This window comes from Podarcis filfolensis, assembly GCF_964270895.1.
Source record: "Podarcis filfolensis genome assembly, chromosome: 17".
Classification (NCBI taxonomy): domain Eukaryota; kingdom Metazoa; phylum Chordata; class Lepidosauria; order Squamata; family Lacertidae; genus Podarcis; species Podarcis filfolensis.
Genome location: NC_139621.1, coordinates 13,572,862 through 13,599,314, shown reverse-complemented (window position 1 = coordinate 13,599,314; position 26,453 = coordinate 13,572,862). Strand labels below are relative to the sequence as shown.

Sequence of the window (26,453 nt, the reverse complement as noted above, 5' to 3'; positions counted from 1 at the left end):
GAAGGCTCTGTCCTCGACTATGTCTTCTGACCCAACAAAGGCCGTAATAAACAGGGAGGTGCACTCAAGGGGGGGGGGGATGCACCCAGTGGTGTAGCATGGGTTGCCGGTGCCCAGGGCAGGCAAGCTGCTGATACCGCCAGAGCATCCCCCTCACCAAGCGGGGCTGCACTAATCTGCCTGCCTTTTCATGCAGGGGGAATCCTGGCTGGCAAACGTAGCCCTTGGCGGATGAATTCCCCCCAGGCCCACAGAGAGGAGCGCCAGGCTGGGCTGAGGTCACTCCTTGTCCACCTCCCTCCCTCCATGAGCCTGGGGTGTTCTACCACCTTTGCTGGAGTGGGAGAGGGATCCCCACGGAAGCCAGTGCCTGCGTGGGGGAATGTGGTTGCGTCCCCTCAGAATTCTGCGTCCAGGGCCATGGCCTCCCCCCTTCCCACGATACGCCTTTATTTTCTGAGATGAGAGGTAGCAAGCCAGAAGAACACAACCCTGTTGTGGTTCTTCAGACTTGGTGGTACCTCGGCTTTCAAATGCAATCCATTCCGGAAGACCGTTCGACTTCCAAAGCATTCGAAAACCAAAGCATTTACCGTATTTTTTGCTCCATAGGGCGCACCGGACCATAGGGTGCACCTAGTTTTTAGAGGGGGAAATCAAGAAAAAAAATCTCGCTCTGCAGGCTTCAGCGAAAGCAACGCGAAGCCTCTGGAGCGAGGAGGGAGCGCTCCCTCTGCGCTTCGGAGGCTTCGCGTTGCTATCGCTGAAGCCAAGGAGCCTGCGTTTGCTCCATAGGACGCACATACATTTCCCCTCAATTTTTGGAGGGGAAAAGGTGCGTCCTATAGAGCGAAAAATACGGTACTTCTGGAAGCATTTAGTTATGGAAAACTCAATATGGAAGCTGCGTGGCATGTTCGACTTCCGAAAAGCGTTCAGAAACCAAAGCAGTTCTGGGTTTTCGGTGCTTGAAAACCAAAACGATCGACTTCCGAGACGTTTGAAAACCAAATACCACTGTCTTCTGAAGCTTACTGCCTCCAACAGTGGGGGTAGAAAAATAGCCGTTGAATACAGAAAGTTGTCTGCTTTTCAAGGGTCTGAGAAAACAAAAGTTTTTTTTCCACTTTGTGCCCAAATGAAGCCAACGTGGGCAAGCCAAGTGCCTTTCAGGAGGGACTTCTCATTAGGGAGCCGCCATCATTGGGGTCTCACATTTGCAGGGTGACCATTTCTAAGGCCCTGAGAGGTACTGTGGCTGGCTCTCAGCTGCTAAGTGGTTCTGCTCTCAGGCCAAATTTCCTGAACTGCCTTCCTGGCCCAGTTCACCGTGACCGAAACCATAGCGCACAGAAATGCAGCTTACCTTCCCTCCACAGCGGTACCTATTTATCTACTTGCACTGGCATGCTTTCGAACTGCTAGGTTGGCAGGAGCAGGGACTGAGCAACGGGAGCTCACCCCGTTGTGGGGATTCGAACCGCCAACCTTCCAATCGGCAAGCCCAAGAGGCTCAGTGGTTTAGACCACAGCGCCACCCGCTTCCCTATCTAGTAACTATGGTCCATGCTTAAGGCATCACACTTTATTATAAGTGTGTAACTATGAGAGAGTGAGTGCTCAGAGGCAAGATTTCATTATATTCATGTTGCTACTTATTCTAACACCTTCCAGGGTAATTTGCTGGCCTCTCCTCTCCCCTACTCTGAGTATTCCTGTTTGGCCTTATGCTTTCTTCTATAACTGACGTGATATCCACAGAAGTGTTTGCACTGGAGTTGCAAAAAACTCTTCTTTAATTAGAAATGGCTCTGTGCAAACAAAGACAGCGCTAGTGGGAGTGAGGAATGTTGTTTTCCGCCACCCACAACAAGGGGAGTTTAGGAGAATACCGTGAACAGAGGCTTTGCTCCCGCAAAGCTCACAGATCCTTCTGTTGGTGTTAATTAAAAGTCTTCTGACTTTGCCTTTTAAAACACACACACACACACATCTCCAAGAAACCTTGACCACCAGTCCCTTCCTCCCGAACCACAGGCTCAAGTAGGGATGGTCATTGGGGATTATTAGTGTGAAGGCTGCTTTCTTTGTTACCTGCCAGAATAGCAGTAATGCTGTAGAGAGCAGTTTCTTACCTTATTTTTCTGCACCGGCTCCCAGCTTCTAAATTATGAATATCAAAACAGTAGCTGCTACAAGGGGAAGGAAAGGAAAACAGCTTTCATTCCTCTCTGGGGTGAGAGAGAAGGGGGACCAGGGAAGGAGGAGGAGAAGGAGACCACACTTCCTTTTCCTCTTGGCCCCTTCCCCTATATTCTTTATGTCTTTTTACTGTGTCTATTTAAGCTTGTGGTTCCCAGCGTTGGGCAAGTGCCCCACGGGAGGGGGGGGATTAGATTTTCAAGGGGGGCAGTTCGAGAAAGAGTTATTAACAGTTAATGGCCTTTTAGGCTTCCTCCACATGAATAGGAGTTTACTTTTTGAATAATAAGAATTATATGTCACGGGAGGGTGTGCATCAGGATTTTGGAGATGCTTAGGTGGAGCGTGGCCAAAAAAAGGTTGGGAACCACTGATTTAAGCTCCTAATATTTCCCTGAGCTTCTGTATCTTACAAGGAATAGGTAGTTCTTTGAAGGATTTCAGATTGCACCTTTTCCCGGTGTTAACTCAAAGAGCAAATCTTGTGGTTTTATGTTTTGATTTTGTTCTGTGAACCACCCTGAGACCTTCGGGTATAAAGTGGCATATAAATTCAAATAATAATAATAATAATTTATGTATTTATGTTTGCGAGTGCTGCAGCGAGATCATTAAATGCCCCAAAACTGGCGTACCCGTGAAAGAGGAGTGGCGGTTGAAATGGATGGACTATGCGGAATTAACAAGTTTCAACTAGTAAAACCAGAGAACAAAATGGAAGTTTTCAAGGGGCAGTGGAAAACGTTTGTAGATTATTATTTTCAGTAATTAATTGTGAATAGGTTAGCATGCTAGCGGGTTTGGAGTAAGTTCAGCTGTAAAAGTTGCTTTGAGAATAAAATTGAAAAAAAAAGTGCACAGATTAGTTACAATATGCAGTGGCAAAAGATAATTTTTTACATGTTTTAAGCCGCCCGAAGTGGATGGGGAAACCCAGCCAGATTGGGGGGGGGGGTGTTATAAGTAATACAATTGTTTTTGTTGTTGTTGAATTATTGTAAACATTTCTGAGGAGGCGGGTGGCGCTGGGGTCTAAACCACTGAGCCTCTTGAGCTTGCCAGTCAGAAGGTTGGTGGTTCAAATCCCTGCGATCGGGTGAGCTCCCGTTGCTCTGGCCCAGCTTCTGCCAACCTAGCAGTTTGAAGGCACACCAGTGCAGGTAGATAAATAAGGTACCACTGCAGCGGGCAGGTAAACAGTGTTTCCATGCGCTCTGGTTTCTGTCACGGCGTTCTGTTGCGCCAGAAGCAGTTTAGTCATGCTGGCCACATGACCTGGAAAGCTGTCTGTGGACAAACGCCGTCTCCCTCGGCCTGAAAGCGAGATGAGTGTTGCAACCCCATAGTCAAATTCGATTGGACTTAACCGTCCAGGGATCCTTTTTTTAAAAAAACATTTCTGCCATGCTGCCTGTAACTCTTGGAGGAGAAAGTATTAACCAATTTCCTCTGAAACCTGTATCCCATATCACGATCAGAAGGATGCAGAGAGAGAGAGAGAGAGAGAGAGAGAGAGAGAGAGAGAGATGTGTCTGTGCTTTCCGTTTTTGGAAAGAAACAAATGGTTTGCTCCCGTTTTGGCCGTCCTGCCTGAAAGGTGTGAGTGGACTCAGCCTCTTTTCACTTTCTGTTTTCCCTTCGGCCACCCGGTGCCAATTCCCAGGGCAACCGTGACAGCTGGTCGGTGTCCAAAGTCCTTGCCTGTTGTTTAAACTTGCATCAGGAAATGATTTGTCAGGAGATCAAAGCTCTGGTGGGGCGAATGAACCATTTTGCCAAACCGCAAGTTTGGCCTGGATGTAAACATTGCCTGACATATTTACGAGGCCCGTCAAAGCTCTTGACACATGAACGATCTCTGTCTTTCGCACAAATCTGACGTGTCTAATTTCATATGGTGCCCATAGGACTAATCAGGCTTGTGCTTGAGGGAGGAGGTGAAGCGTGCAATGGCAGGAGATGGATGGCTTATTTAAGAAGTGAAAAAATTAAAGCCCCGTTCTAGGGGTGTGGACTTTCTTCATATGATTATTTACACTTTTAAGTCCCCTTCTAGTCCTCTGGAAGAAAGTAAACAGCGCAATGCACATGTTGGTAGTCATAGTGTTAGATGAGGCAGGGGTTTATCGAAATAAATGATTTGGAAGCCATTGTAATTTAGACACCCAACAAATCATAGAATCGGTGAGCTGAAAGGGACCCCCTGTGATTTGGGGGGTCTTTTACCCAATGCTGGACTCAAACCCACAACCCTGAGATTAAGAGTCTTCTACTCCTCCTTCTATGCTTGACTTCTTCCTGTGTTACAGATGCAAATAAAGTAAAGGGACCCCTGACCATTAGGTCCAGTCGTGACCGACTCTGGGGTTGCGGCGCTCATCTCGCTTTATTGGCCGAGGGAGCCGGCGTATAGCTTCCGGGTCATGTGGCCAGCATGACTAAGCTGCTTCTGGTGAACCAGAGCAGCGCACGGAAACGCCATTTACCTTCCCGCCAGAGCGGTACCTATTTATCTACTTGCACTTTGACGTGCTTTCGAACTGCTAGGTTGGCAGGAGCAGGGACCGAGCAACAGGAGCTCACCCCATCTCGGGGATTCGAACCGCCAACCTTCTGATTGGCAAGTCCTGGGCTCTGTGGTTTAACCCACAGCGCCACCCGCGTCCCTACAGATGCAAATAATTTTGTTTAAATTTTATTGCCTTTGCTTATAGAGAGAAAAGAGGTATTTCCTTACGTGTATTATTAGCTAAACCAACTTCCCAAGTCTGTACTGCTGATACCATTTCATATCACTAAGATGCATTGCACCTTTAACTCACTAATAGCCCTGGTAACTGTGGGATAAAGGCCTGGTATAAAGCCCTCCAGATGCCGGTACTATTTTTAACAAAGATATTAATGCTTATTGATTAGAAGATTATGTAGGACACAAGCTTATGTGATTCCTTTAATGGAATACTGTCTCCATAAATGGGGGTATACTTAGTTAACTTGTCAAATAAATGCAGCTTATGTTACACTACTATTACTTTGCCCAAACTGCTTTGAGGAAACTTAGAATTGTAGAGCTGGAAGGGACCCCAGGGGTCATGTAGTCTAACCCCCTGCAATGCAGGAATCTCAGCTAACCTTTTGCACAAAAAACAAGGTGGGCACATGTAGGCTACAGAAAAAAAACTTGCACGAAAAGGCTGATTTGAAAATTCAGTTTGTATGAATAGTAGTGTAATCAGCATCACATGCTAACAAGCAAAAACAGATGGAATAGCTAGCATGAAGCACTCGCTTCCAAATGCACCCCCATTTACAAATACATCATTCATCAGTTTATATGCATACTGCAATCTTATGATCATCAAGCCAGTCATGGATTGTATGTTGTTTAGTCGTGTCTGACTCTTCGTGACCCACCTGGACCAGAGCACACCAGAGCACTCCTGTCTTCCACTGCCTCCCGCAGTTTAGTCAAACGCATGCTGGTAGCTTCGAGAACACTGTCCAACCATCTCATCCTCTGTCGTCGTCTTCTCCTTGTGCCCTCCATCTTTCCCAACATCAGGGTCTTTTCCAGGGAGTCTTCTCTTCTCATGAGGTGGCCAAAGTCTTGGAGTCTCAGCTTCAGGATCTGTCCTTCCAGTGAGCACACAGGGCTGATTTCCTTAAGAATGAAGAGGTTTGATCTTCTTATGGATTGTATAGAACAATGCTAAGCCAGGGATAGTGGTTTGTTGTTCCTGCTTGATGATGATGATGATGATGGTAGTGATGATACACATCTGGCTGGGCTTCCCCAGGATGGTTCACACCACATAGAAAAATGTAAAACGTTAAACATAAAAAACTTATACAAGACTGCTTTCAGATGTCTTCTAAAAGTTGCACAGTTCTTTATCTCCTTGACATCTGAAGGGAGGGCGTTCCACAGGGCGGGTGCCACTACCAAGAAGGCCCTCTGCCTGGTCCCCTGTAACTTTGCTTCTCTCAGTGAGGGAACCAGCAGAAGACCCTTGGAGTGTCTGGGCAGAACGATGGTGGAGACGCTCCTTAAGGTATAGTAATAATAATAATAATTTTAATTGTATCCTGCCCTCCTCGCCCAAACCGATCCCGTTAAAGGTCAGCACCAACACTTTAAAGGTCAGCACCAACACTTTGAATTGTGCTTGGAAACATCCTGGGAGCCAATGTAGGTCTACCGGTGTTATACGGTCTTGGCGGCCACTCCCAGTCTGATCAGGGGAACAAATGAAGTGGGTGCCTGTTCCACCTTCACAGTAAACCAATTGAATGATAAATGGGTGGTGAATGTAGCCTTTGGGGTTTACTTTTAAAAGCTGCTCTTTCAATACAAAAGGGTTTTTGTTTTTTTTGAGGGGGTTGCTGCTAAATCAGTGTTTCAGGACAAGCACAAGGTTCTAGACCAGTGGTGGCCAAACTTGGCCCTCCAGCTGTTTTGGGACTACAACTCCCATCATCCCTAGCTAACAGGACCCAAGGTTCAGGGATGATGGGAATTGTAGTCCCAAAACAGCTGGAGGGCCAAGTTTGGCCACCACTGTTCTAGACAAATCACCCCATGAAATTTGACCTGCCTAAGAGAGTCCCAGGGACGCGGGTGGCGCTGTGGATTAAACCACAGAGCCTAGGATTTGCCGATCAGAAGGTCGGCGGTTCGAATCCCCACGACGGGGTGAGCTCCTGTTGCTCGGTCCCTGCTCCTGCCAACCTAGCAGTTCGAAAGCACGTCAAAGTGCAAGTAGATAAATAGGTACCGCTCTGGCAGGAAGGTAAACGGCGTTTCCATGCGCTGCTCTGGTTCGCCAGAAGCGGCTTAGTCATGCTGGCCACATGACCCGGAAGCTGTACACCGGCTCCCTCGGCCAATAAAGCGAGATGAGCGCCGCAACCCCAGAGTTGGTCACGACTGGACCTAATGGTCAGGGGTCCCTTTACCTTTACCTAAGAGAGTCCCATAAAAGAGAAAGAGTTGTGAAGAATGTTGCACTTGAATCTGGGAGGGTGGGAAATATTTTCCGCAAGATGCCCAGGGTAAATTTCTGGTGGGAACTCTGCAACAGTGGAGAGCAAGGAGTGGCTTATAAGGCCCGTATGATACATGCCAGCAATTAGCTTGAGGGTGTAGGATGGTTGAACATGCAAGGTGGGAAATGTTTGTGTTTCCCATTAAACTTAATTGCCATTCTTAACACATTTATGGCCCTGAGAAGTCTTAACCTGAGAACTTGCTGGTGCCATCATGATGCCACCTGTTTTGGCTTGTGTCTTCGCCACTTTCCACAAGCGAGTGATGTTATAAAACGAGGACTGAGGGTGTAACTGCTCAGACTGGTGCTTCGGCAGCTCCAGTGTATGGCAGATGTTAACACGACATTGCCTAGGCTTGCACTGGAATACAGAATATTTCTACAAGCCCCAAGGCGCCATGCAAGGAAAGCGTTAGGTATTTCTCTGAAGAACAACAACAGCAAAAGGAAAGGAATTCCATTCAGAAGCTGAGAGATTAGCATTCTTTGTTTCATGCAAAGGCAGCTACAGACCACAGAGGACTTCAGCCTTGCAGTTTTCTACATAGTTTTGATCCATTCCTTAACATTTATACATTTATTTCTGTACCCTAAGCTGGCAACTCTGCTTCTGATCAATGTGATAGTAAATGGATGGTTTTTACTGGAGAATTTGATTTTCTTCTTACGATTCAGTTACACATTGCATGCTGTTTCTATTGCAAAAAGATTGCAAAAAAACATTTTTCTCTCTCATTAATGCCCCCCAAATTGTAAAAAGTGTTGCAAATATTCTCATTACAGATCTACTTTATTTATTTTAGAAGAGTTACATATTGCCCTTCGGCAGTGCTTCCAGGACATGGCCTCATGCAACACAGCAACTTTAAAAAGATTGCAGAAGCACGGCAGGTGTGTTAAAATAGGTGCAGCCTTCCAGATTTTGAAATCTATTTGAGTGTTGCTTACCATTACTTCTTGGGAAAATGTCAAGTATGAAACATCTTCTGAAAGGAACGCTCATTTTCACTTGAATTTTGAAAGCGCAGCCTTAAACATCTGAGTAACTTTCTGTTCAGACTTTAATTATACTTTGTCCGTGGATCAAAGGACATCATAGGAAATGTCAACTCATTAGAAGTTGACTTTCTACTGTTTCAGACTATAAAATGCCACCCGTTTTCCCAGAGAGGTCAAGTTCCAGGGAACACAATACAGTAAAGCAGTGTGTGTTGCGTGTTAGAGGCAGAGACTGTATTTTGCAGCACAGATCAGGCAGTTTTGGGGCTCAATTCCTCCAAAGCACAAGATGGCGGGGTATAAATAATAAATTACTCCTCCTCCTCCTCCTCCTCCTCCTCCTCAATGTTGCAGGTCCCTCTAAAGCCGTGAACCATGTCCAACACGGCAATTACTGTGCTGTGTGGGTGAAGGAAGCTAATGCTAAATGAGTCTGAAGTTGGCTTCTTGTTTCTTGAGGTCCAGCTCCAAGGGCCTTCTGGCAGTTCTCTCCTTGCGAGAAGCGAAGTTACAGGGAACCAGGCAGAGGATCTTCTTGGTGGTGGCACCCGCCCTGTGGAACACCCTCCCTTCGGATGTCAAAGAAATAAACAACTATCTGACTTTTAGAAACATCTGAAGGGATGTTTTCAATGTTTGATGTTTTATCATGTTTTTAATATTCTTTTGGGAGCTGCCCAGAGTTGCTGGGGAAACCCAGCCAAGTGGGCGGGGTATAAATAATAAATTCTTCTTCTCTGTTCCGTTATTCACAACAAAGGTGCAGGACCAGCTCACACAAGAAACTGAAGCTGTTTTATCTCTCTTCGTAGTGGTCTGCCCCTAAAACACCCCTTAAATGCCTTGCCTTGCCAAATCCGAACCTTGAACTGAATTTGAGGCCTCACACAGCCCTAATTGCTCCATAAAACATTGAACGCCTAATTACCGTATTTTTCGCTCCATAAGATGCACCAGACCATAAGGCGCACCTAGTTTTGGGAAGAGGAAAACAAGAAAAAATAATTCTGAATCCCAGAAGCCAGAACAGCAAGAGGGATCTGGCTTCTGGGATACCGTGTGGCTGTTCTGGCTTCTGGGATAACCGCGCCAAGCCTCTTCAGGGCAGCGGGATGAAGGCTCCCCCTGCCCGAAGAGGCCGCGCACGGCTAAGGCAGAAGCCAGGACAGGTGCGTCGCTGAAGGGGCTTCACAGTTCTCCCTCTCTGCGCAGTGCCTCTCCTGTTCCTCCTCCGGCTTCCAGGACAGACGTGTCGCTGGAGAGGCGCTGCGCAGAGAGGTAGAGCTGTGCAGCGCCCCTTCAGCGAAGCGGGAGAAGGAACAGAAGGGGCTCTGTTCCTCCTCCCGCTTTGCTGAAGGGGCACTGCCCAGCTCTACCTCTGCGCAGCGCCATTTGCTCCATAAGACACACTCACATTTCCCCTTACTTTTTAGGAGGAAAAAAGTGTGTCTTATGGAGCGAAAAATACGGTAATCATGGTTGGCAGGTGGACGCTTGAGCATCTCGTTCCGTATCTCCTTCTCCTCTTCCCCACCAAAAACGTGTTCAATTAACCCTGATTAAACTTGTGGTTGTCCAACTGTCGTCCCCCCCTTTCAACAGCCCAGGTGGACCCAAACTAGGGCTAACCTCAGACAAAACCCAAATTGGCTTGATTTGGTTTGGGATCAGGGATCTGTCTGAAGCCAGCGCATAATCCTTATTAGTTTTGTACTTTTCAGGTCTACAACCCTGTCACTAAAACGGAGAGACTATATTCACAGCAGGCCAGTAAGCTCTCCAATGTGCTACGCAAGTTTCATGTTATGCAGCTTTCGCCCCTCTTCCTGCTGTACTTCACGTTTTCCCTGAGATGCTATTTTGTGGTGTTTTGCTTGATCGAATAAAGGTATGGCATGTGCTATTGTGGGTTTTGAAGTCAAGGCTTGCTTTTTGTGTGCCAGGCTGTTTGTGAGAGAACAGTTGCTTGACATTATGAGTTTCTGGATAAGCCCATTTTGTGTAAAGGTATTTAGTACAGTGGACCCTCCGGATATGAACTTAATTCGTTCTGGGGGTCCATACTCACCCTGAAAAGTCCATATCCGGAGGCGCCGCTTCTGCACACACGCACAGCGCGCACAGCGCTGCATGCGCGCACAGCGAAACCCAGAAGTATACGCTTCTGGGTTTGCCATATTCGTAACTCGAAATTATGTTACCCGAAGGTAACGTAACCTGAGGTACCACCGTATTTTTAAATGCATAGTTACATACACATGTAGTATTCTCCCCCAGGTCGAAGGTCCAGTGAAAACTGGTGGAATGAAGACTGTTTTGCATTCACGCTAATGAAATGGCCAGTTTCATGAATGTTCCCCATGCCTTAAGTGACTTGAACAATTCTGTTTTTATCTTCAGTGCTAAATGCAACCACACTCCCAACACTGCATGTTGTTTTGAGCTCTTGTTTTGTGTGTCTGTGGTTGGTAGCTAATGTGGGGTTAGGTAAGGCTTTTCTATATGTCTGCCAGTGTGGAATTGACTTTAAGCCAGAGGAACATGCATTTGTTTTTTAAGAGAGGATATATTATACATTACTCACCCTGAGCCTTCAGGGATCAGACTGGTTAAAAATGAATAAATCTGTGCTGCTGAGTGACTAATGCATGCTGCTATAGTTTTATTACGGGGCGTTTGGTAACAGGGGTTAGGGATAAGAAATGCACGTTCAAACGTTTCTCCTGGTTGTGCTTGGTGTTTTTAATGGTAGTTCAGCTTGTTTATAAACCATTGTTGGCTTTCATCCGGGGAGCCCTGGGCAGCAAAACAGGCTGGATGATGGCCTAGAGCAGGCATCCCCAAACTTGGCCCTCCAGACGTTTCAGGACTACAACTCCCATCATCCCTGGCTAACAGGACCAGTGGTCAGGGATGATGGGAATTGTAGTCCCAAAACATCTGGAGGGCCGAGTTTGGGGATGCCTGGCCTAGAGCATTTTATGATCTCAACTGAGCACATCATTGTGCCTTGCAGTGTGACGGTGTGAGCCCTGAAAAAGACCTTTGGTTCCTCCATTGGATTTTCAAGTAGCCATCTGCCAGAACCTATCAGAGTGGGCTGTTTTCTGCTGACCCAGCTGCAGCAGATTCTGAGAAGGACCCGCTCGGGACTTGGATGACCACCAACGTGGATGGCTTTAGGAGAGGATTAGATAAATTCATGGAGGATGAGGCAATCAGCAGCTACTTGCCACGGTGGCCATGTTCCACGGGGGTGGGGCAAACACAAGGACTGGGACAGAGCAGTGTTTGAAATTCGCCAGGTGCATTTTGCACCTGTCTACTGGGTGGCGCTGTGGGTTAAACCACAGAGCCTAGGACTTGCCGATCAGAAGGTCATTGGTTCGAATCCCTGCAACGGGGTGAGCTCCTGTTGCTTGGTCCCTGCTCCTGCCAACCTAGCAGTTCGAAAGCACGTCAAAGTGCAAGTAGATAAATAGGTACCGCTCTGGCGGGAAGGTAAACGGCGTTTCCATGCGCTGCTCTGGTTCGCCAGAAGCGGCTTAGTCATGCTGGCCACATGACCCGGAAGCTGTACACCGGCTCCCTCGGCCAGTAAAGCGAGATGAGTGCCGCAACCCCAGAGTCGGTCACGACTGGACCTAATGGTCAGGGGTCCCTTTACTTTTACCTTTACCGGCCACTAGCAACCTAGTGAAGATGCCCGGGAGCCAAGATGGTGCCTGAAATCTCCACCACCTGGAGGTGCCTGCCTGGCAGTCCTTGGATCTGGACTGCTTTTACACATTAGCAACACATCCTGTAGAATTCTATCCGTTATATTTTATCTGCACAATCAGAATGTGTTTCAGCGACCAAAAGGTCTTATTGAAAAATACGACTTTCGAGCCATCTGGCCCCAACGTGGCACCTTGGCATTCCATTTTGGCAGCTGTCACACTGGTTTAAGGAGCCGTTTGGCACCTATTGGAGTTTCTAACACCGGGACAAGGTAGAGGGAGACGAATCAAGCTTTTACTCTGAGGAAGCTTAAGACTTCAAAATACTGTGCAGCTCCTCTAGGTTCTAAGGAAACTCCACAGGTCTCAAGTGAGATGGAATACTCATGTCATTACACTTAGTTCATCTTGGAAGTGTTCTGAAGTTGACTTCGGATATTATAAGCAATTGGCAGAGGAAGACTATAATTCACATTTTGTTGCCTCACACATCCTGTGTACAGTGTGAAATGCAAATTATCACGCCCTCTGTTACTAATGCTTCATTTGTCGTTATTTGTTTGTGGTGTCTGACCTGTGCTCAATTTACATAATTTACACCATTATTAACAGGCTGATCTTAATTACCCTGCAACTTATTTTAAGCAAATGGTAAGTTGAGTCGTGGTTGGGATGAGCCAGCTATCTTGTTTCTCCACTCACGAAAAGAGGGTGTTACCAAGGCGATAGTCATCAATGATACATGATCATGTCAACATAAAAGCAGACGTTCTTGCTTGGGTGATCCACAGAATGGTGAGCTACAACCCTATTTTATTGTTCAAACAAAACGAGTTTCGTCCTCCCCTTATCCCAATAAGACACCCAATGGATATGGTGTCTTTTTAAGGCAAGTTCCTGGCACGTCCAGTCAAATGAGTTGCATCAGCTGGTGGTTGGGATAAAAGACTGAAGGTGGTTTGTTTTTTGATAGTGCTAATGTGGACTCTCATTTATATTGGAAACACATGCCAAGCGTGAGTCTGTGTGTGTATTGAAAAAAACCACAATTTTTCACTTCTAAGAACAAGAAATTGCAATGAGATATGTCAATTTGTGCATAAGCCACGGCCAGATTTTGAACCTCAGACTTCTGAGTTGTGTTCCCCCACCCCATTGTAGTCATTCAGTTTGCCGCCCCCACTGCTTTAATTAAACAGCGTGATTTGCATTTTGTGATATGCTAAATTCTACCCATCCCCCTTTTCAGAAGAGGCTGCTTCTTGTGATTTATTCAGTTTGTGTTTAAAGTATAAGGACCATTTCTAAGTCATGTTTGAACAATAAATTGTTATTGTTGTTTAATTGTTTCGTCGTGTCCGACTCTTTGTGACCCCGTGGACCAGAGCACGCCAGGCACTCCTGTCTTCCACTGCCTCCCGCAGTTTGGTCAAACTCATGCTGGTATCTTCGAGAACACTGTCCAACCATCTTGTACTCTGTCGTCCCCTTCTCCTTGTGCCCTTCATCTTTCCCAACATCAGGGTCTTTTCCAGGGAGTCTTCTCTTCTCATGAGGTAGCCAAAGTATTGGAGCCTCAGCTTCAGGATCTGTCCTTCCAGTGAGCACTCAGGGCTGATTTCCTTCAGAATGGATAGGTTTGATCTTCTTGCAGTCCATGGGACTCTCAAGAGTCTCCTCCAGCACCAGAATTCAAAAGCATCAATTCTTCGGCGATCAGCCTTCTTTATGGTCCAGCTCTCACTTCCATACATCTCTCCTGGGAAAACCATAGCTTTGACTATATGGACCTTTGTAATAAATTATACAGAGAGAAAACTACTCTCTGGTGATGTGGGCCCCTATTTACTCTCTCCTGGGTGTTGGTTAGGTTCAGGGTCCCAAAAGCATTGCTTGATAATCAAGCCTTGAGCAGTTTAGCCTGTCTTTAGCTGTGCTATAAGAGAGATCTTCTGCCTCTTACAGCTTTTTCACATCCTCATAGGATGCTATTTTGTCTGTATGACAAGCTTTTGATAGAACCCAGCCCTGCTTTTTACCATTCCATGATATTTTCCAAGATATCAGATGTACAATTCAAAAATTCCTTCTAAAAAGGTGAGGTTATTTAAGAGAGAGGCTAAACGTACTAGTTAACAGATGCACGTTTACAAAGGAATATTGGTTTCATATCAAGGTCCGTATAGTTAAAGCTATGGTTTTCCCAGTTGGGTAGTGTTGGCGAAGTTACCAGCATGAGTTTGACCAAACTGCGGGAGGCAGTGGAAGACAGGAGTGCCTGGCGTGCTCTGGTCCATGGGGTCACAAAGAGTCGGACACGACTAAACAACAACAACAACAATCATTGACGCTAAATGTCCTCTAATAATAATAATAATAATAATAATAATAATAATAATAATATCTTTATTGTCATTGCCCCCTCTCAGGGACAACAAAATTACTTGACTGCTCCATAAAAACACTAATTAAAACAATACAGTATAGTACAGCAAGGAAGATTAGATGACTTTCAAAGTCCAGGCTTCCCATTCAGGGCCAAGATCGCTCTGGAGAAGAAGCTGTTCTTAAGACGGCTCGTTCTTGTCTTCATCGTCCTGTATCTCCGTCCCGACGGCAGGAGCTCGAAGAGACAGTGACCAGGATGCGATGGATCTTTTACTATGTCCAGTGCCTTCCTGTGACACCTTGTGGCATAAATCTGCTCTAAGGTTGAGTGGGCAGCCAACAATGCTCTCTGCTGCCTTAACAACTCTGCACAACCCCATCCTGTCCTGGGTAGTACAGCTTCCGTACCACACACATAAGCCATAAGTGAGCACGCTCTCAATGGCACAGTGATAGAAGGCAAGCAGCAGTTTCTGCGGAAGATGGTTTTTCCTTAGAATTCTCAAAAAGTACAGTCTCTAATAACTGTTCCAACTTCAAAAAGTACTGAAGCTTCCTCTTACGAAATCTTGAATTATTTGTCTTTTGTTCCGCTGCCTCCTGACTCTGCAGAGGAATTCCTTGCCCCCCACACACTTCAAATATGCCCACATTTCTCTGGATGTTTACAAAAGGAAGAAAAATTCACACACCATGCATTTAGCTTGCCATCTCTTTAGAGGCTGGATAGATATGAAGCGTTGCAGAATTAGACTAAAACAGGAGCTTAACAGCAAGATAAGGACAGCAATTGGGAGCATCAGAATGTGGCTTAATTTCAGTGTCCGCTGGCTTGTTAAGAATGTTAATCTTGCTTGCATTCCATTATTGCTAGGTCACGTCCCTTTGTTACACTAGTTAATGGTAACTGTTTAGGAAGATTCTGCAGTAGATTATTACCGATTAAATTAATTGGTTGATCAGACGTTCTTAAACCTCCTTTCTTCATAATTTGTATTCTAATGATTTGAATTCAAAACTACCCCCCCCTTGTTTTGTTTTGTTTCCTCTCTTCTTTGCTATGAACACAACACATCCTGCTGAAAGACTCCCCTGGCTGAGTGGAAAAAGGGCTTTGCAGAATACCTTTCCACCAGGAGAACAGGGAATCTTATTACAGTGGTACCTTGGGTTACATACGCTTCAGGTTACACACTCCACTAAGCCAGAAATAGTGCTTCACGTTAAGAACTTTGCTTCAGGATAAGAACAGAAATCGATCTCCGGTGGCGCGGCGGCAGCAGGAGGCCCCATTAGCTAAAGTGGTGCTTCAGGTTAAGAACAGTTTCAGGTTAAGTACAGACCTCTGGAACGAATTAAGTACTTAACCCGAGGTACCACTGTATATTACCCTGGCTTTGAACATTTAAATGTCAATGAATTACTGTTAGAGTAAAGGCATTTTGTTGCCCACACAGAGCAATACCGAAAATATAGAAGTGAATATTTAGATCGTTTTCAGAATTCAACAGTGCCTGTGGATTACATATTCTCCTGTATTAAAACAAATTAATGGGAACCATGACCATTTAAATCAGGGGTCAGCAAACTTGTTCAACAGGGGCCAGTCCACTGTCCCTCAGACCTTGTGGGGGGCCAGACTATATTTGGGGGGGGGATGGGGAAATGAATTCCTATGCCCCACAAATAACCCAGAGGTGCATTTTAAATAAAAGCACACATTCTACTCGTGTAAAAACACCAGGCAGGCCCCACAAATAACCCATAGATGCGTTTTAAATAAAAGGACACATTCTACTTATGTAAAAACACACTGATTCTCGGACCGTCCACGGGCCGGATTGAGAAGGCGATTGGGCCGGATCTGGCCCCCGGGCCTTAGTTTGCCCACCCATGCTCTAGATGTTGTGGGATTTGATCTCCCATAGCCAGTGGAAAACATCTGGAAGTCCAGGGAACCCAGCCCAAGCTGTTTCTCTTTGCTCTGGATATTTTTAATTTGACAAACTAAGGCCCAGAGGCCGGATCTGGCCCAATCACCTTCTAAATCTGGCCCACGGACAGTCTGGGAATCAGTGTGCTTTTTCATGAGTAGAATGTGTCCTTTTATTTAAAATGCATCTCTGGGTTATTTGTGGGGCATAGGAATTTGTTCATATATTTTTTTCAAAATATAGTCCGGCCCCCCACAAGCTGTGAGGGACAGTGGACCGGCCCCCTGCTGAAAAAGTTTGTTGACCCCTGTTTTAAATCCATAACACGCATGAGTATTTGTCCCAGTCTTAGTCAAAGCACTCACTGCAAACATTTCTAATTGAACAGGAATCTGCTAGGTATCTATAACAAATATTCATATTGGCAACAAAATGGCAAATACGTTTCAATATAAGTACAGTGGTACCTCGGGTTACATACGCTTCAGGTTACATACACTTCAGGTTACACACTCCGCTAACCCAGAAATAGTGCTTCAGGTTAAGAACTTTGCTTCAGGATGAGAACAGAAATCGTGCTCCGGCGGTGCGGCAGCAGCAGGAGGCCTTATTAGCTAAAGTGGTGGTTCAGGTTAAGAACAGTTTCAGGTTAAAAACGGACCTCCGTAACGAATTAAGTACTTAACCTGAGGTACCACTGTACTTGCAAACAAGTTGACAAATGCAATTCTGTGTTTGATCCGATGTGAAAAAAACCTGATTCCGTGGCAATTGTGCTCAATTCACAAGTCCATCATAACAGCAAAACCGAAGTACAGAATTTTCCCTTAACTTTTTAACTAAATCACGAAAGGGATTGTGTCTACTTCTGCTTCAATACATTAAGCATGTTTTCAAATTACCCTGAATAATCTGTTTTGAAGATGGTTTTAAAAATGTTGGGTTTTCCCCCAAAATTATGATGTAGTAGCACATTTTGGAGAGATGTGTTCCAGGTCAGTAAAGGAGAAATTGAATTTAAGTTAATTTTCTGACTATAGATGCATTTTAATGGTTCCTTTAACAAGTTGGGGGGGCGGCTGGCAGGTTTACGGGGGAGGGCAAGCACATTAAAGTGCTAAAAAAAAAAGGCATTCGCTCAAAGCCTGCCTTTCCCCTACTTATTGCTTGCATGTTAGTTACCAACAATTATAACACCATGGAGTTAGTATGACAAATCAAACTATCAATGTAACAACCATGTTTGAAGATGCAGCTTTCTGTTCACAAGTGTGTGTAAGACCTCACATGAAAGCTTGATAACAAGTTTTCTCAATGTTTAAGGAATGAATAAGTTGGAACTTAACTGAATGGCAACAAATCATACCCTACTCGCTGCAATTAAAATTTAATTATAGTAATGTAATATCGCTATAGACGTGCCCTCTGGGCAAAGAAATCATGTAGGGAAAATGGTTTGTTTCATTAATCATTATCCTTCTGAAATACACTTGCTCGTTTTACGGATAAGCTGTGGATTCTGGAAGTCTCAACGTAGCCTTGCTGTGGTTTTACAAAAGAGTTTAGCATATGTGGGATAATATATATTTTCTCAATGGAAAAGGAAAATCTGTAGAACACAGTTAAAATAGGGAGGCTTGTTGTTGTTGTTTGTAAAAATCACTATTTATTTAGGCAGTAGGAAACTTTAAAAAATAAAGTTTTGTCAAGGCAGTATTTTTATGCCTCAATCATTTTACTGCATTGGACCTATTTTTTCAGCCATAGCCTAGGAAGGTGCAGGGCTTCCAAGTTTATTCTGCTGGAGTAAGCCTCTACTTTGTCGCCTGCATGTAATTTCAGTTGCTAAACACGATTGGTGGGGGGAAGGAAGGCAGGCAGAATATCAGATTGTTTTCTTTTTCTCTGTTCGGTGGTAGTGGATGAATGCTCTTTTTAAAGATAAAAAAAAATACATACCCAATTAGCTGTGTGTCTCAAGATGCCAATAAAACCAAAAGGGCCTTTAAAATGTTAATTTCAAAGTGCTTTCCCCAGTTAACAGTAGCTGTGTGGGTGGACTGTCCTTGAATTTTGTGGACTTAATTTAGCGCCGCACAGAACCCAGTGATGGAAAACAGCTATAAATTGTCTGTGTGCAGCCATGCATTATTGATAAAGGGTAGTATAAAACTCCACAATTTCTTTATTTCATGTTGTCAGCACAACAGCTGGCTGACTATTTGCCCCCCCCCCCACCTTTTCTTGCTCTTCACTTCACTCCCCCTCCTCCCCAAGTCGGTAAGCATAAAGGATCCCAGTTGCACATTTTGTTCCTGGTTCGTTTCAAAAATAAAAATAGTAAATGTCACTTTAAAAAAAAGAGAGCAAATCCTTTTCCCACTCCCTGAATGAATACTGGAGCTTTAGGAGTGATTGTGCTATTGCCTGAGGTGTTTCTGCAGAAGTCAAAAGAGCCCTAGCTCAGAATCACACCTAGAAAGATCTCTGAAGTTTCTGAGTTCTGCAAAGTGACTTGTGGGCAAATCATAGATACAGTGGTACCTCGGGTTACATACTTTCAGGTTACATACGCTTCAGGTTACAGACTCTGCTAACCCAGAAATAGTGCTTCAGGTTAAGAACTTTCCCTCAGGATGAGAACAGAAATTGTGCTCTAGCAGCATGGCAGCAGCAGGAAGCCCCATTAGCTAAAGTGTTACCTCAGGTTAAGAACAGTTTCAGGTTAAGAACAGACCTCAGGAACGAATTAAATACTTAACCTGAGGTACCACTGTACTAGGGCTGGGTGATGTTCGGTTTTCAGCATCGCGATGTATCACCAGCCAAACATCATGATCTCACACACCAAAGAAAACCCCATGTTGCAAAACAGAACACTCTGAACAACAACAAGCAGCACATCGGCTAATAGTATAATGACAATATTTTTATAGCACTATAACACTGTTTCAGAATTCATAAGCAGAAGATATACAATATGTGCATGGAATCACAAACGTAATACACATCAAATAAACGCTTCATGAACAGGAATGGTAGGAGTGGTAAGTCACTGTCAAAGATCACTGAAATGGAGGCAGAAGGCCTTTCCACAGTCAGTACCCTACAAACGTGAGATGGGTGCTCCAAACGTCGCAATAGGGTGCTCTATGGTGCTGGAGGAGACTCTTGAGAGTCCCATGGACTGCAAGAAGATCAAACCTATCCATTCTAAAGGAAATCAGCCCTGATTGCTCACTGGAAGGACAGATCCTGAAGCTGAGGCTCCAATACTTTGGCCACCTCATGAGAAGAGAAGACTCCCTGGAAAAGACCCTGATGTTGGGAAAGATGGAGGGCACAAGGAGAGGGGGACGACAGAGGACAAGATGGTTGGACAGTGTTCTCGAAGCTACCAGCATGAGTTTGACCAAACTGCGGGAGGCAGTGGAAGACAGGAGTGCCTGGCGTGCTCTGGTCCATGGGGTCACAAAGAGTTGAACACGACTAAATGACTAAACAACAACAACAAAAGCACAGCAGCAAACAGAGCTGGGATAATGAACTGTTTCAGTGATAATTCTCCATCAGCTGGCAATAATATGAAATGAAATCCATTACATTCAAATACAATACAATACAGAGATTGAAATGACAGGCCTGCATATAAACAACCAATCATAAATACATCCCAAATTAATTGTCCCCAAAGGTACATCAAATGGCCATGGATCAGCAATCACTTAAAAGTGTAGTAAGCTGATACAGTGGACCCTCGAGTTACGTACCGCTCTGGATGCATAACTTTCAAGTTGCGAACGCAGCAAACCTGGAAGTTTCCAGGTTATACTTCCAGGTTTTGCCATGCGCACATGCACAGAAGCTCTCTACGCACCATGCACAGAAGTGGTGCCTCCAGTTACGGACTTTTCCGGTTAAGTACGGACCCCCGGAACAAATTTAATTCATATCCGGAGGGTCCACTGTACTGTTGGCAGAACCCTAGTAGCATCATACAGGCTACTCACAGGCACAATGGATCACATAAAATCTCAGGAAATTTAAAGATGCAGTATCCAAAATCTAGCAAAGAGAATACAAACAGTAGTCATCATGATCTGGCGATTCATTGCAATGTGGACAGGGAGGACCAAGCTCGGAGCGGAGTTGGTTTCAGCTTGGCATCTCATGGTTCTGGAGACGAGGTAGTTTGTTCTTCCTGCACATCCCTCATTGGAGAAGTTTAAAGGGGGCAGCCGAGGGAGGAACAAGCTACCGTATGTTTCCTCTGTTCGCAACCAGAGGTACCACTGTACAGTGGTACCTCAGGTTACATACGCTTCAGGTTCCAGACTCCGCTAACCCAGAAATACTACCTCGGGTTAAGAACTTTGCTTCAGGATGTGGTCAGTTTGTATTGGAAATCGCAAATACTGGATTCCTCAAGTGCTGCTACTTTCAAGTAACCATTCTCCACTGATCATTCAGGTGGAGTGGGGATAATCTTTTAGGCTATTATCAAACTGGGGTCTGTTTAGGCAAGAAGCTAGCCATTTTATTTGCATGAGCGAAACACCACAATTGAACATCATCTTTGGCTTGGTATTTCAAAGAACTGGATGTCATGAGGGAGCAATTGTAACTCTGTTTCCTCTTACCATTCCGATTGCAGCCAATTTTTCCGTTATTTTGGTGGTCTCCCCCCCCCAAAAGGGACCCAAAAAATCCAATTCTTTCCATTAATTTTTAAAATGTTTGTATGGAAAACAGCATCTTCCTAGCATTTTTTATATTTTGAGGATAAGCTTGCGCAAACCTGATATGCATAAATGCGAGGGGGGGCGGTCTCCATCGTGGAATTTTTTCTTCTGCCCTGGCTGAAGGACCTACAAGGAGGAAGCAATTCTTAGCATTCCATATCTTGCTGACTTTTAATATAAGTCACAAAGCAATTAAACTGGCTGTGTAGTTTCTGTCAGGAATAGCTCTTTCCTCAGTTAGCTAATATGATTGACAGAGGCTTGCTGGAGATTTACATTAAGAATAACTCATTCTTCAGACTTTTTTCTTCCATTTTCAACTGGGAGTTGTGAGGGTAAATCAAATATACTGGCTATGTATGATTAAAATGCAGAAGTTATGATTTCTTATTGACTTTGTAAATCTCTTACCAGGTTTACCTTTACCTTATGATATATAATGCTTAAGGTACAGGGGGTTAGATAAAGTATTAAATTATTTGAAGTTCACTTCTTTAAACAAAGACTCTGAATCTAGTAGAAACATATAAGGAGAAAGTTAAGGAAAATTGGGATAAATGAAGCTTGTGGGCGTTTTCTGCTCCTTTCCCTACCTTCTTCCACAAACCCTATGCTTTTATTTTGGTGCAGGTAACTTTATTTAGAGGGCAAAATGCGGAATAAATCTGTCCCTGCTTCTGCACAGGCCAAAATTACTGAGAGACCTGCTTTTGCCCCTAGGAGTTATGAAACTTCATGAGAGCTTTTTAATGTCTGAAAAATAAACCCCATATTCTTTTATCCAGTTCTTGACTGGCCCCAACTTGGCCAGTTCTTCGATAGCCTGTAATTAGGGTTAGATGTTTCGTGAAACAAACATTACAGTACTACTTAAAAGAGCTTGTTTTTGCACCAGATAAAAGTTTTGTGTGTGTGTGTGTGTGGTGGTGGAAATGGGATATGTGAAAAGGGCATTGAGAACTAAAGCTTTGCTCCGAAAAATAGATTGGGGTGTTGATCTCGATAGCTTTCCTTTTACTTCTTGATGGAGAATGTAGTGGATGATGGACCACCACTGAACCGTTAGACAACTGCATCCTTTTTGAAAAATAATAGTTTTTATTGGTTTTTACATTTTTATCTTCATCACAATCACATCATCTCACATATGAACACAAACCCAATTACCCCCCTCTCCCCTATGACTTCCCTCAACTTCCTCTTCTGGTTTGTTGTATGATAGTTTTCCTGCTTTTGGGTTATACCTTAATACTGTATATTCTAAGTATATTCTAAGTTGAATCCTTTATATTTTCTGTTTTGTAATTTTAAGTGTTCAGTCAAATCCTGCTAGTGAGTTCATTATTTTTTTTACAGTGTTTCCGTAAATACATCATAAATGGTTCCCATTCTCTTGTGTCTCTTAGTCTCTCGGTCAATTTGGCCATTTCTGAATAGTCCATAAGTTTGTCTTGCCATTCTTCTTTGGTTGGTATCTCGTCACTTTTCCACTTTGGGGCTAGCAATATTCTAGCCACCGTTGTCGCATACGTGAAAATTTTCTTCTTCTCTTTGGGCAGGTGTTGACCTATAATGCCTGGGCTTTTAACAAAAGTTATTTTAAACATCTTTTGAGAATTGCATCCTTTTAAAGCACCAAGGAATCAGGAAGTCATAGCACCGCTTGATTCTGTGGCGCTTGTAAAGGCAAGATTTGGAATCTAGTGCTTGATCAAGTAGATCACCAGGGATCAAGTAGAATGATAGTTCCGGGCAGAGGATCCTCTCTCCCACTACTGTGTTTAGGTACTTTAAAGACAAAGTTACAACAACAAAAATGTGGTTTTTGAAACTTTGTGAAAAATGGGTGAGTGGCTAATTGGCATTCTGTGAATGGTGTAAAATCAACATTTATAGTTCTTTCTCATGACAAAAATGCACTTTTAAAGTGCCTTAATGCCCATCTCTTCCCGCATAAAGCTGGCTGGTTCTCCTGTCTTCCTGATCTACAATGTATTCCTAATGCTAATCAGGGCTGGGCGATAAGCAGTTTTCAACATCACGACATATCACCAGCTAAACATCGCGATATACAATGGAGCTATGGAGAGTGATTGGCCGGCTTCACAGTTTCCCCCGCATTGTGATTTTTGCCGGCGCCGGACTCTTGTGATTCTCTGCAGGGAAAAGCTAAGCCAACAGAGTTAAAACAGGGGCTGCAGGAATTGAGAAAAGCATGTGTAAATAATAATAATAATTTCAAAATAGTACAACAGGTACAGTTGGAAGGTTCTTTTTTATTGTAAATAAAACCACCTTCTATCTTTTTTTTCTATTTCTTTTATTTCCTTTTCTTCTACATTCTTTTGTATACAGTGGTACCTCAGGTTACATATGCTTCAGGTTACATACACTTCAGGTTACAGACTCCGCTAACCCAGAAATAGTGCTTCAGGTTAAGAACTTTGCTTCAGGATGAGAACAGAAATTGTGCTCTGGCGGTGTGGCAGCAGCAGGAGACCCCATTAGCTAAAGTGGTGCTTCAGGTTAAGAACAGTTTCAGGTTAAGTACGGACTTCCAGAATGAATTAAGTACTTAGCCTGAGGTACCACTGTATTTATAATTTGTAATGTCTGAAATGTAATGTTTTATATTGTACAGTGGTACCTCTGGTTGCGAACGGGATCCATTCTGGAGGCCCGTTCGCAACCTGAAAAGAGGGCAACCTGAAGCGCCATATCTGCGCAGGTGCGCGGCGCGATTTGGTGTTTGTGCGCATGCGCGAAGCGCGATTTAGTGCATCTGCGCATGCGCAAGCGGTGAAACCCGGAAGTAACCCTTTCCAGTACTTCCGGGTCGCCGCAGGACACAGTCTGAAAAAACGTAACCTGAAGCGTCAGTAACATGAGGTATGACTGCATGTATTTTAAATTTTCTGTATAATAAAGATTGGTTTTTTTAAAAAAAAAGCAGCAGCATTGGCTGACTTCATGGTTTTCCCCACACTGTGATTTCTGCATAGTGCGCGCACACACACGCATAATGATTCACGATACCTTGCCAGGTCAAAAATTATGAAACTGATATCACGATACGGACTTCAAACCGGTTTCAGACAATATATTGAGAGATTGCCCAGCCCTAGCGCTGATACTCACTGTTGTCAGTAAGGAACATATTCATGTGTACCTTTGCGGGGCTTACAATTTGTGGGGTGGGAAATGGGATTGCTTCATCCATAATCTTGCTGTGTTGCAGGTTTTCCCCAAATTCTGTGGTTTGTTGTTGTTTAGTTGTTTAGTCGTATCCGACACTTCGTGACCCCATGGACCAGAGCACGCCAGGCACTCCTGTCTTCCACTGCCTCCCGCAGTTTAGTCAGACTCATGTTTGTAGCTTCGAGAACACTGTCCAACCATCTCGTCCTCTGTCGTCCCTTTCTCCTTGTGCCCTCAATCTTTCCCAATATCAGGGTCTTTTCCAGGGAGTCTTCTCTTCTCATGAGGTGGCCAAAGTATTGGAGCCTCAGCTTCAGGATCTGTCCTTCCAGTGAGCACTCAGGGCTGATTTCCTTCAGAATGGATACATTTGATCTTCTTGCAGTCCATGGGACTCTCAAGAGTCTCCTCCAGCACCATAATTCAAAAGCATCCATTCTTCAGCGATCAGCCTTCTTTATGGTCCAGCTCTCACTTCCATACATCACTAATAATTCTGTGGTACTCGTGGGTTATTCACATTGACTTTTTCGCTCTGTAACACTGAACTAAGAATAACTATTTAATAAATCAGCTAACAGTTGGGTACTTTGCCAGTCTTTGTAGCGTTTGACTGTGTGTCTGTGATGACAGAAGATAATGAGATGCATCCCTCAAGGCTGCGTTAGGAATTGAGATATTTGAACAGGGAGAGTCTATGTTAGGATGTGAAATAAGAGGAAGCAAACTTTCAAGCTCTGGAATCTAAGGCTCAGTCTCTAGGCTGTCTGTCCTTGTTGAGGTGAATCTGGAAAGCACAGATTCAAATTTGTTTTCTAATAGATAAGATTCTTTCCCAAACGATAATGCTGGTTGATTTTTGCCATGCATTTGGGTTCTCTACCTTTAACATAAAACAACCAAATGCACTCTGTGTGTGGGCTTTTAAACAGGATAATGCCTTTTTCATTAGCTTTTATAATTAATTTTTTTAAAAAATCAAGTAGAATGGACACTGTAATATAAAAGTTTGACTTCGTTCTTGGCCTTTAGTCAACTGGCTGTTGGTCTGAGATGATTAAAACGTTCAAGGTGAATGGATTTCTGCAGCGTTAGTTTCAGAGTTATGGCACACCTCACTAATGTAAGAAAACAAATAGCTCGCTTCCAGCTTATCTGTATTTTTCATGAATAAGTCCACAAAGAAGTAATTTATTCGTTTTAGGGGGAGGAAAGTGAGATTATGGAAGGGGGAAGCAGTTTAGAAGAACAAAGTCTGGGAAAATTTGGGTTATCTTGGGTGTGTCACAGAATCCTCTCTGTTGTCCTTGGCAAAAACTTTGCTGGTTTTATCTTCAATGGAATCGTTTTTAATGAACCACCTGAAAGACATGACAATTTTCATAGCACTGTGAGTAGCGATAGGCATCAAAATTGTTGCAGCAACGAAGAATACGGTTGACACATTCTAAGTATCTTCCTTATATTGTTATTCTCTCTCCCAAGCTCATCCATACTGTATATTTTTTAGTTTAGAAAAGTGAGGATATGATGAAAGATTACAAAGTGTGTAGATATCGGAAATAGCCTCCCTTCCTCACCCAGTGAAATGGATTGGGCTAATTGATTAGGACTCATGTTGGACAAGTTCACCTCATCGGAAATTCAAATTAATTTATTAAGTGAGGAATCCCATGTTACAAATTCAAATGAAAGTTCTGTTTCAGGTTCTCATAATATATATATATTTGCTTTTTTGGAATAACTTTTTACTGGGTTTTATAAACGAGGATCATAGGAACAACAAATGATACAAATAAACAGACCCGAGTCTTCCCATATCGTTTGTAAATCACAAAACTAGCAGAACGAATTTGTGGTGATATCTAGAACCGTTATCAGTGACCGGTGTGTAATCGATGGGTTTATGAGTTGGCTTCCAGGGGTGCCCAAACTTTTTTCAAAGAGGGCCAGATTTGATGAAGTGAACATGCGTGAGGGCCAACCTGTTTTTTACAATTTTACCCCAAAGTTGTTGAGTTTTTTTAGGGTTGAAGTTGAGGTTTCTTTAGGATTTGACCCCAATAAATAAACTGCCACAGGGGCTTACACTAAACAAAGGGAAACAGGAGAGAACAGATAACATTCAACATCACATAGCTAAATATCTAATCAGGAGCCTTGCGATTATTCTCAGATTAAAATAGATTAAGATTGCAGAATCACAGAATTGTGATCTCT

At 43.9% G+C, this 26,453-nt stretch overlaps 1 protein-coding gene across 2 annotated transcripts in view; it reads left to right on the top strand.

The window, feature by feature from the left end:
• Window positions 1–26,453, top strand: part of KANK1 (KN motif and ankyrin repeat domains 1) — a 126,247-nt gene that overhangs the window by 7,299 nt on the left and 92,495 nt on the right. The window contains exon 1 of one of the 2 annotated variants that reach the window (XM_083592865.1): window positions 3,716–3,799. The exons of the other annotated variant lie outside the window; for it this stretch is intronic. The gene's annotated coding sequence lies outside the window, so the exon portion shown is untranslated. Of the gene's footprint in view, window positions 1–3,715; window positions 3,800–26,453 lie in introns of those variants that run through there. 2 annotated transcript variants of the gene reach the window in all.